This window comes from Salvia splendens, chromosome 15 (genome assembly GCF_004379255.2).
Source record: "Salvia splendens isolate huo1 chromosome 15, SspV2, whole genome shotgun sequence".
NCBI classification, from domain to species: Eukaryota; Viridiplantae; Streptophyta; class Magnoliopsida; order Lamiales; family Lamiaceae; genus Salvia; species Salvia splendens.
In genome coordinates this window covers 29,892,952-29,905,109 of record NC_056046.1, presented here as the reverse complement: position 1 = coordinate 29,905,109, position 12,158 = coordinate 29,892,952, and positions in this window count along the sequence as shown.

Sequence of the window (12,158 nt, the reverse complement as noted above, 5' to 3'; positions counted from 1 at the left end):
TGTACCAAGCTCCCGTTGCAGACTTATCCAAAACCTTGAAGTAAACCTTGTATCCCGGTCTGACGTGATTGTTACTGGCACTCCATGTAGCCGAATGATTTCCTTCACGTAAATCCAGGCCAGTTTGTTGGATCCATGCGTTATGGGGATGGGTATAAAATGCGCACTCTTGGTGAGGCGGTCTATAATCACCCAAATGGCCGTATTACCTTGCCGGGTCTTTGGTAAACCTGTCACAAAATCCATGGCGATATGTTCCCATTTCCACTCCGGAATCTCCAACGGTTGCAACTTCCCATAGGGTCGTTGATGTAAAGCTTTTACTTGTTGACATGCCAAACATCTGTCCACAAACGAAGCTATGTCCCTCTTCATTCCATCCCACCAGAATGATCCCTTCAAGTCCTGGTACATCTTCGTACTTCCAGGATGAGCGGTGTATGGAGTCTCGTGTGCCTCGGTCAGAATTTCATTTTGAAGTCCTTCGTCGCTTGGCACACATAGTCTCCCCTCATAGGTGAGAGCATTATCAGCCTCCTCTCGAAACTTCTCTTGTTCGCCCTTCCTCACCTTCAGTCGAATTTTCTCCAAATTTTCATCATTCCGTTGCCCTTCTATTATCCTTGTCTGCAGATCGGATGCAATTACCAAGGTGGCAATCTTTCCCTTCACGGTCTCCGGAGCTCTTACTACCTCCAATAGCATCTTGCTAAAATTGCGAATCAACTCCGCTTCCTGAGTGAGAAAAGTAGCCAACTGCGGTTGAGCTTTCCAGCTCAAAGCATCCGCCACCACGTTTGCTTTACCCGGATGATAGTTAATACCACAATCATAATCCTTGACTAGCTCGAGCCATCTGCGTTGCCTCATGTTCAAATCTTTCTGCTCAAAGAAGTATTTCAGACTCTTGTGGTCGGTAAAAATCTCACACCGAACTCCATAGAGATGGTGCCTCCAAATCTTCAATGCGTGTACAACAGCCGCTAGTTCTAAGTCATGAGTAGGGTAATTCAACTCGTGTGGTCTCAACTGCCGCGAAGCATAGGCAATCACCTTACCGTTCTGCATCAAAACACACCCCAATCCAATCTTCGAGGCATCAGTGTAAACCACATAGTCTACCCCTGGTTCCGGCACGGCTAGAATAGGTGCGGTGGTCAATTTCTCTTTCAACAACTGGAAGCTAGCCTCACACTCCGGTGTCCAATTGACCTTGGTCCCCTTCTTCAATTGTTGAGTCATTGGCCTTGCAATTTTAGAAAATCCTTCAATAAATCTTCGGTAGTATCCTGCCAGTCCAAGGAAACTCCGAATCTCTTTTGGGGTCTTTGGCGCCTTCCACTATTGTACGGCCTCCACCTTTGCGGGGTCAACTCGAATCCCTTCGGCTGTCACAATATGCCCCAGAAAATTCACTTCCTTTAGCCAGAATTCACACTTACTGAACTTGGCGTATAACTTCTCTGTTCTGAGTGTTTCCAGCGTGATCCTTAGATGTTCCTCATGTTCCTTTTCATCCTTCGAGTAAACTAGCACATCATCTATGAATACCAGGACGAACTTGTCCAAGTATGGATGAAATACTCGATTCATTAAGAAACTCTGTTATTTTCTTTATTGTCGAACTCTGTTATCTTTCATTTTGTAAACTTCGGGATTGAAACGTTAGTTAACTTAATTGGAATTTCGCCTTTGACTGTTAAGTTGTATTGCCTTGAATTGATTGTTTCCCCTTCTTCCCCGCTCCTTAATTCCCCCACTGGTCACGATTCTCCGTGCTTCCTATCCTTAGGAAGTGCGGTCGTGACATATAAAATCTAGAATAATCTTAAATGGATTTAGATAAATTCAACTCTATCTAGATAAATCCTAAATTAATTTGGATAATCAAGTATCCAAGTAAATCGTATCAAATCCGAAATTCCTATTTTGGATAAGATAAGCAATTAATTATTTAATTAAATCTTCCAAGATTTATTAAATAATTTAAATAATTATCCAATGATTAATCAGCATGAATTAAATGGATTTATCTGTTTATTTGGTGTTAATCTATTTTAAGTGGGTTATCTGCCTTATCTACTTATGTGATAATTATGCAAAAACCATGTTTAAAATTACTAAGCGATAATTACAACAATGCGTTGTACATGGTCTCCATAAAGTGGTCTATTTATGAAGCAGTTTCTAATATTATCGCGACCCACCTTAGTGGGAGCAATAATCCTACGAAATAGCAAGTTCATAAGATTAGACTTCTTAATAGTAAATTGTTTAAACTAGAAGCATGTTTCTAATGTTATCGCGACCCACCCTAGTGGTAGCAATAATCCTGTGAAATTGCAAGTTCATATGTTTAAAACATATTTATAAGATAGCTATGGAATTTTGTTAGTGGCGTACGACCTTCCCTAGAAGGAGTATCAAAACAGAAACGAAATGCCTAGATGCAAATATTTATGGTAAAAGCTTAGGCAATATTTGGCGGCCATGCCACCTTAGTGGTCTCTGGACTATTCGTCGGTATTGTGACCAAGAAATTGTTGGAATCCTAATTTGTATGACCTCCCTAGAGGCGTACTTATTTTGGTTTTCACAGTTGTTAGATACATAAATTGTTTTGTGGTTGTTTGCGATTATGTATCAAGCATAGTATGTGATAAATAGTTTTATTTCTTCTCAGCCAAATTCTTAATAATGTCTGCGAACCTTAATGAAATCAAACTCGAAGGCCAAAATTATGTAGACTGGAAATGTAAACGGATAAGATTCTCATTGCTGAAAACTTAAAGTTTGTATTCACCAATTCATGTCCTCCATTTCATCGACAAAATTCCACAAAGAAAGTTTGAGAATGCATTTTATGCATGTACTTGACAAGTTCTTTGAGGAAGAAGATCAAACTACTTTCTTTTAAGTAGTGAGACATGTCTTGATTTTTATTGATGATAAAGAGATATCCAATAAGGACGTTGTCCAGATTCTATTGGAATATCCACAAGAGATAGAATGTTTTGAGGAATCTTCTGATTCAGTTACTCAAATATTTTCTACACTCATTTCATCGCAAAATGTAATAGGAAGTGATTATATGAAGGTTGTTACTGAAAAGTTGGAAACCTTAAGCATTATATTCACTTAATTACTATTGGAGGAAGATAACATGATAGTTGACGAATTCATTAAGGCTGCATCTTTCTTATGTCTCAGTTCAATAGAACAGAAGACTAGCAATGGAAAGAGGGAAGAGCTGAATTGTCATCAATGTCTGCTGAAAGCAAGAAAGACAAGATAAATTAGGTGAAAAGGCAAAAAGAAGGTGCATTATAAGTCGGATTGAGCTCTTCTATAGAAGGATAATGACTTAGATAACAATGAAATTTCTAAAAGAGAGATCTAGATCCAGTTGGATAGTTGTTGCACTGGGAGCTATTTATTTATGCTCACTTTATTGTTTTGTTTTGATGTTAGAGATTTTGTTTTATTGGTACAGTCTTGTTTAGAATGAATTTATATTCAGTTTCTAAACTCATTTATGATTCTACGATGTTCAATTTCATTTTATAATGCTTGCATTATTGAGAAATGTGGATCGAATATCTATCATAGTACCATAGAAAAACAAATTATATCTAAACAATGTAATTGCAAAAAGATTGAGTTTAACAAGACAGTTCAACTTCTTAAACAATGAATGATAAAGTATTTATGGTACTTAATCATAAGGCCAAGAAAGTACTTAGTAATTGTTCAAACTAATTTTGTCTAACTCAAGTGACTATCGAGATTTTAATAGCTTACTTGTTAAATAGCTTGAAAGTCAGGTAAGTCTGGTTGATGCACAATAAGTTAGAATCTTTTGGTGGTTCAAGGGATTCAGAATACTTATAAAGGTGCGACATAGAAAGACTAGCAAGTCTTAATGGTTTATACCATAGGAGACGAGCAATGAGTTAAGATCAGTAGTGGGAGCTAAATCCTAGTTGACTACTCCAAGCATTCTTCTAAAGAATGGGATAGTCATATAAGAAGATATCGAAGTCTCTCGAAGACAAGTTCGATAAGTGAACAGTTTTACTCAATAACACCTTATCATTGATGGGATATACGTTGGAAACAACGAGTTATACCTTAAAGAAACTACCATAACATCGGTACCTTCTACAACACACGAGTTGTGGACTAGAGGTAAGTTTAGTCCAGCACATCTCAAGGTGTGGAGTTATTCCAAGACATGTTTTGGAAAAGGTATCCAAGTAATTGGAGTTGTGTACTGAGGTATGTTTTAAGGTTGTCCCAAATGATAGAAAAGGTATAGGTTCTATAATCTTCACGGCAGGATATGTGTTTGTGTACACGAATAATATATTCTTTGATGAAGATTATGAGGAGAACTACAAGCCTAACAAACATGATAATTCTCAAGATAATGAGAATATCTATTTTCCATCTTAACCAAGAAGTCATACCATTAGAAACTTATGCACTAAGAAAATCAATGTTTGTACCTAAGATTGTAAGAGTCGTGTCGTAGTGGGAGCGTTCTTTGCGAACATAATAAGTTCATGGATCTAAAAGAGTCTTAAAACTCAGTCTTAGATCAACTTGAACATAATCCCTGTAACTACAAGGACGCAATGACTTATTCAGATAATCATTCTTGATAAGATGATAGATTTTGAATAACAATCTTATATAGACAAAAATATTTGCAAGACTTGCGATATTATCCATAGACTATTTCAGTCAATGGGAGCTAGTGGACCTACAAGTGTAAGCATGGATCTCAAAAGGCTAGAATAATGGCAAAGGGTTATACCCAGAGAGAATTATATTCTCGCCTGCCAATTTTGCCTAAGTCGATCTGTATATTGTCTATTGTAGCCTACATAAATTAGGATGTATGTACTATGATTGTCAAGACAGTTTTCTTTAAGTAGAAGTCTTGAGGAGATCATCTGCATGGAACATCTTAATAGTTATGTAATACATGGCAAGAAAGTTGAACGTGCACTATATTTGGTATTCCTGGTACTCTACGATGATGACATCTATAAAAGTTGATAAACAACTAAGAGGGTTATCTAGCGTAGGAAACTGGTCGTCTACCCAGTTTAAGGATGATGGATTTAAGATAATCTAGTTACATTCTAAGCATCTGTGTCATTAGATTGCTAGAAAAGAATGTATGTTTTCTTAAAGAATCCTACATCTACACAATACTTAGACACTTTAGCATTGAAAATTCCAAGAAAAGGTTTTTCTTTTTCTAGATGAAATTATTTTGTCTCTAGTCAAGTGTTTTTCGACATTGAATGAGATCAAGAAGAATGAGACAAGTTCCATAATTGGAAGTCTCATATAAGCTAGGATGTGTATTAAGTTAGATATTAGCTTTGCCGTTGGCATAGAAGCATGATATCATTTTAACCATGGCCAAGGACATTGGATTGGGTAAAGAATATACTATAGTACTTGAAGAAGACTAAACAATATGCTCTAGTTTACCAGACATCCATGTTATGTCCTTTAGGTTACATCGACTCGATTTTATAATTGATTGATGATCGAGTTATCCTCTGACTATGTATTAACGTTAGGAGTTGAAAACTGAGTCATAAAGGAGTGTGATTACATCACAGACTCTATCATGAAAATTACAAGTTTGGTTTCATCAGAAACTACTAAGGTAGTTGTTAATCTCAGTAACTTCCTAATAGCTTTGACCGTGATTCCGAGTATGTGTATGAGTATTATATTTTGTTATAATTACTCTAGTCATATGTCTAACTCGAGGGAAACAAGACGTTATGGTTTCCAAGATATCATCAGAGAACAACTTGGCAGAACTTTTTACAAAATGCCTATATGGCAACATGTTTTACACATGAGGTGAAAAGTACGGTAGTTCGATGTATCATGGCCCGAGACCTGCTTAGAGTATAAGTGGGAGAGTTTTGGCAGTGGGTATACTCGAAAGCATGATTTTGAGTATAAGTGGGAGATTGTTAGGATTGGTATACTGAAAAGCTTATTTCGAGCATGTTGCACGGATAGAATTGCTTGTATACAATAAACTCTACAATCCACTTTTAACCCAAGGCGAGAAGAATTAATTTTATCGCATTGGTGTTTGCTTATGCATATATAAGATGTTTCTCAAACATTTAAATGTATAAGAAGCAAATAAGTCTAATTCTTCTGCATAGTAGACTGGTCGTGAACGACGTTCACAGAAAGTGACACAGTCGGTCCTTTGTAGAAGAGAAATAGAATTTCACAACCTAGATAGGCTTTGACTACCTATCGTGAAAGGTTGCAGTGTCAGTCCGCATGTTTCCTTACCTTAGGAAATAAACGACACTGGTGTGGTATAGCACTGAAAGATCTAACAATTGAGATAAGTCTTTCTTGCTATTTACTGAAAGACGAGGTCTCGGTGATTGTTATTTCTTAATCATTGTTGACATAACATTGAGCATACGATATTGATTATGCACTACTTTGATTTATCAAATGGTGCAGATTTTTCGCAATCCAAGAATCCTGATATCTTGGGTAGTGGTGATTAATGTCTAGAGGTGCTAGTATTTTATTGCAATGAATCGTGTGCTGGGTGAGTCCAGTTTCATAATATCCTCAAGAGGTGTTTGAAAAAGGTTTTATTATTCAGAAACCCGGCCGGTTGGAATTTATTCCAGAATAATAAATAAAGATTTTGAACTAGACAACTCTTGGAAAAAGATATTAATTAATTAAAGTCAAATAGCAGGCTTAAATTAATTAATGGATATTTATATCTTAAACACGGGAAATAATAAATTAAAGAGGTAAAGCCCGGATTACTCGTAATTTGGGATTAGACGGGCAGTCAATATTATTATACTATAGTGGATGATAATAATATTCTATTGGACTTGTATTAAATTGGGGCTCAATTTAATTAGTAAAAGTCCAACAGGTTTGGCCCAAGTCCAACCTCCATGGATCCCTAATCTGGCTCATTATAACTCAATATAAAAGGAGATTAGTAGGGAGATTTAGCGTTAATAAACGTATAATTTTCGTGCTCCCCTCTGGGAGTGGACGAAAAAATCAGTTTTTGATAGAACTGGTATTCTGTCTCCTTTCTAATCAAGCCCTTTTCGATTCTGACAAGCTTTGCCCACCCAAAGGTCAGATTCTGAGTTCGGGATACAGATTAGAAGATTCGTGGTTGAGTATGAAGAACATCACGTGGAGAAGGCGCAAGCAATCGTCGATTCTTTGGAGAATCAGATCGATAATCCTAAACCGTAGAATATCATGAATTAGGATTTTAATTCCTTAAGCATGATTTTGTGCGTTCTTGTGTGCAATTCATTGTTTAACATGTGAATCAATTAATCCCATAATCTGTCAAATAGATCCATATGTATGATTTATTTGTGAATGCATGTCTTCCGCTGTGCAAGGGGCACCAAATCCCAGCATACACTGCTTCTCGTTTCCCTCCACCTCTATCACATTCAATCTCATACGATACAGCGTGAACCCTAGATCCAGAAATCCACCTTCCACAACCTCTGCCTCCTTCACACGCTTCTCGTTATCCACCACCATGAATTTCTCCTTGAACGACTTCATTCCCCCTCCCATCCCTGCTCAATTAATCAATTAAATTAATTAGGATAATTACATAAATATAGCGGAAGTTGATTGAACTGAATGTGGATGGTACCTGGACGGAAACGACCTCGAGAATGGTTTCGGTGCCGCCGTCCCCTTGGACGACGTCGACCCGACTGATAAAGTCAGAGTTGGCTTCCTCCGCCACTTTGGGGAGCTGTAGAGTGCCGTAGAGCTTCCACGCTTCAGTTGCCGGTACATCAACCGTCATCTCAGCGGACATTGTCCCATACATCTTTGATTTCCGATTGTGGCGGATGTGATGTCTATGCACTACAAAGAGGAGTTGAGATTGAGAGGGTTATTATTTATAAAATAAGGGCGTGGTTGAATTGGTAAATATGGTTCTTTTTAATTGGTTTCTCCTTCCGTTTATGAACAGGTACTATCGTGGTAAACACTGGACCAACCCGTTCGCGCTCAAAAACACGAACGCTCAGTGGAGAGTTCAGGAGGACGGAGTTGTAACAACCCGTTACAGAGTCGCCTTAGCAGCAGCCGCTGAGCAACAAATCGGCGGAGAAGAAGGAGAGCAGAATACACCACCAAAGCCACCACTTAAGCAAGCAGAAGAGAAGATGGCCCACATCGACAACGATTCTGGAATTGGACCTCTGCACGCCCATGACGAGAGGGAGCCCACCCATGCCATCGCTTTTACTCCTGGCCGTCTTGTCCCACTTTTACGGCCTCTCGAAGGAATGTCCGTACGCCTTCCTGGAGGAATTCTGCCGATATTGTGAGATCCAACCCGTTCCAACTGGATCCACGTCGGAAGATTATAGGCTGAAGGCTATTCCCTTCGTCTTGAAGGGAGATGCTGGAGTGTGGCTGTCAAGACTTCCAGAAAACTCAATCAGAACCTGGGCGGAATTCCGAATGATATTTTTGGATCGTTTCTTCCCAGCGTAAAAAACGAGTGCCCTCATGCGGGAAGTCTAGGAAGCCTAGAGGGAGCAGAGGGCTGCACTAGAAATGCTCACAAAGCAGCTATCTCAAGTTGCCACATCACTAGGCGAACTGAGGGGTAATGAAGGGAAGATTCCAGCTACAGTACAGCAGCCTGCTCGGCGAGAGAATGTCAACGCAGTTTCTCTAAAATCAGAAGAGATTGATCAAAGCCCCTCTGCAAGTTCTCCAGCACCTATAACAGGAGCCACTCCTGAGAAGGTGCTGGATTCAGAGCCCTTGATCAAGTTGAAAAAAAAGAGGCTGATATCCTTGAACAGGTTTCCAAGGAGGAGAGGAAGGTCAAGGCAAGAAATGTACCTGTGGAAATCCAGAAGGGTGATCTCCCATCAAAGGAAGCCGACCCGGGGGCGTTCACACTCCCAATCTCCATCAGAAACATTCAGGTGAAGCATGCGATATGTGACCTAGGAGCTTCCGTCAATATCATGCCATATTCGGTGTACGAGAAGTTAGGAGAACCCGAGCTTGTCAAGACTAAGATGACGTTACAACTAGCAAACGGGTCTTGCATTCATCCAAAGGGAATCCTGAAAGACGAAATCGTCAAGGTGAATAAGTTCGTGTATCCAGCCAACTTTTTCGTCATGGAAAAGACAGAGCCAGCAGCAGGGGAGTCCGTTGGGATCCTTTTAGGAAGACCATTCCTATCTACAGCAAGCGCAGTCATCGACGTCCGCAATGGAACGATGCATCTGAATTTTAAAGGGGAGCGGCTGACATTTGGCATTTATAAGAATGGGAAGCAACCACAGGACAGTGAGAGCTTACATTCAGCATTAATTACCAAACCCCGAGTGCAGAAGTGTCTGAAAAGGGATCTCTTCAAAGAAACACCCACTGATTTCAGTGCAAATGGACATCTGAAGAAAGAGGCGGCTGAATGGTTCGATGCAGGGCTAACTGGGGCTCCGAATGATGAAGACATTGAAAAGGCAATTATGGATTTCTGTAAACCTCCACAGCCAGTCGGGTCAACAAGGATAGTTCAACTAGAAGGGGACGAGAAGCCACCTGATCAAGGGGGCCCAATGGAAAGTAAGCTTAAGGGAGGTACCACGCCTGCGAGCCAAATACTATCACCACCAGCATTACCAGGCATCCTTAGGGCCCTGACCACCCAGATGCTTAAGGAACCAGGCGAACTGGACCTACAAGGGCAAAAGAGACAACTGCTAGATGAGCTGGGGCCGAGTCAAGAAGCAATTAAAAGGAAAATATTAGAATCGATATGGATCGACCCAAGTCCATGCGTGCATTCCCCCAAGTCAGGAGAAGAAGCGATACCCTACTCTGATCAACAAGGCAGACTTGACCCCACTCTGAGGAGAGAAGAGCTCACGGTGGGGCAGAAAAACTTACTCTTCAAACGTCAAGTCAGTCTGATGACCAAGAAGCAAAAATCAGAATGGGACGATCCTTGCCTGCCATCCTCTACGATGAACGGACGTGAGAGGAAGCCATATCGTGATAGGAAGCCATATCGTGATAAGACCAAACTGGGCATGGTGGAAGAAATTCCACTAATCATGCCTAACGTTCTCCAGTAAGCAGGTATAGGGGACGACTGCGTATTCTTGGACAGTTTGCTTGATCAACCAACTCAATCATAAATCAATAGTCTGATCAAATGACATCCTAGAGAAACCAGCCATACCCCTGGTAGTTTAGTGTAAATATTTTATCTTGTTATTTAATTTTTGGTTTTAAAAGGATTATTGAAATATTAAAAATATTGTGTTTTTGAAAATAAGGTGAAACTGATCAAGCTGTAATCACCTGAGTATTCATCTGAAATTACGGGTCCGCTTGATCAGTTGTAATTTGAATTTAATAGTGCGGTGATTGAATTGATCAAGGCAGGTGATGAAGGGACGTGCACTCATTCACAAGTTGTGAAAATGCGAACCGTTGCATTACAGAAGATGTACCGGAGAGGAGTAGCGTATCGGAGAAGCTAGGCCAGCTGGCACCCTGAAAAGGCGCGACTGTACGTGAAGAGTCGCAGAGATCTCAACCGACAGGATTTCCGCATAAAAGGAGGCTCTCTGACTCGTACTCCACTTTTCGCCAACTACCTTCAGTACACCTTGTTCGCCTCCACAATTCCCCAAAATTTCAAAACCTCTCGAAAATTCACTCCCTTTGCAGAAATCGCCCCCTCCCATTACCATTGAAATGGAATCGCTCACTCCCAATACATCCTCCTCACCCTCCGACGCCCATCACCAACCAGGCCACCCTCGGCATCTCCAGATCAACTTCCCAAGAAATAGTATCACCCCTCATCTCGAACTTGTTCTTTCCAAACAATTTTAATTTTAGTTTCTTTTTCTTTGGTTCGTATATATTGATGGTTAGATTCTGTTTTTCACACTTAGTTCACTGCTTGAACTAAGCGTGAGAAGTTTATGAATGTTTTCCTGTCTATATTCGGTTTTTTCTGTGTTTATCAACATGTTTTGAAATCTGGCATTATCTCACACTTAGCCCCATGCTTGGTCTAAGTGTGAGAAGTTTTCCTTGAAATTGATGCCGTTGCCTAACCCTTTTTTCCACTGCATCTAGTCCCTCGAGGACGAGTTCATATGCAGCGGGGAGAGGGAAGGGTTAGTTCCAAATTTTACGTGTCAAAAGTGTTTGAAAAATATAAAATATCAGATAGTTAGAATTCGGACATGATGCATGAAACCGAATAAATGAAAGATTTGATTGCTTTGGGGAAGAGTAAGAAAAAGGCCCCAGTATGCTTACATGTTAAAGCTTTATAAAGGCCCCAGTATGCTAACATGTTAAAACTTGATTGCTAAAGCTTGATCAGTTCGAATGAAGTAAGTATGACGGAAATGCTCAGTTTTTTAAACCATCTGTGAAGCCTCTTTGTATGTGAGTTATAAAGCCAAAGTAGAACACTTTCTACTATTTTTCAAAAGAAGAAAAAAATTACGAGAGGCAGCCGCTCTTTAATACTGAGATGAAAATTGCACAAGTAGTAATGACTAAAGGCAGTAGGACTTAACCATTTGAGCCTTATTTCATTCGGACCAAGCACCTACCTCATCAAGAAAGGCACCCCCTAGAAAAACCCCATTTAGCCTTATACACTTAACCAGTTCCTTTGAAACCCAACACCTAATCTCTTATACACTTTTTTTGTTTTACACACACGGGACTTAGGGCTCGAGAGACGAAAAATTCCAAAGAAAAAGGGATAGCAATAGAAAAAAATCCAAAAAGTAGCCAAGATTGATCAAGTTGATCGATCAAGTCACAAGTCAAGTCGGAAAAAAAAGTGAAAAAGAAGAAGTAAACAAAGGGTAGGAAATGTTGTAACCTGACCCCACCAATTGAAGGTTAGGAGAACAAAAGCTGAAAGTTAAAGGCTAAAGGTCGCAAATTAATCAAGTGGCAATCTTAAAACGCCAGCTTGATCCAGTTTTAATGGTTCAGATCTCAGTTTCTTGACCCGTGTGTTTTTCTTTTCTCAGTTTAAATTTTTATTTTAAACATAGAACCCCTAG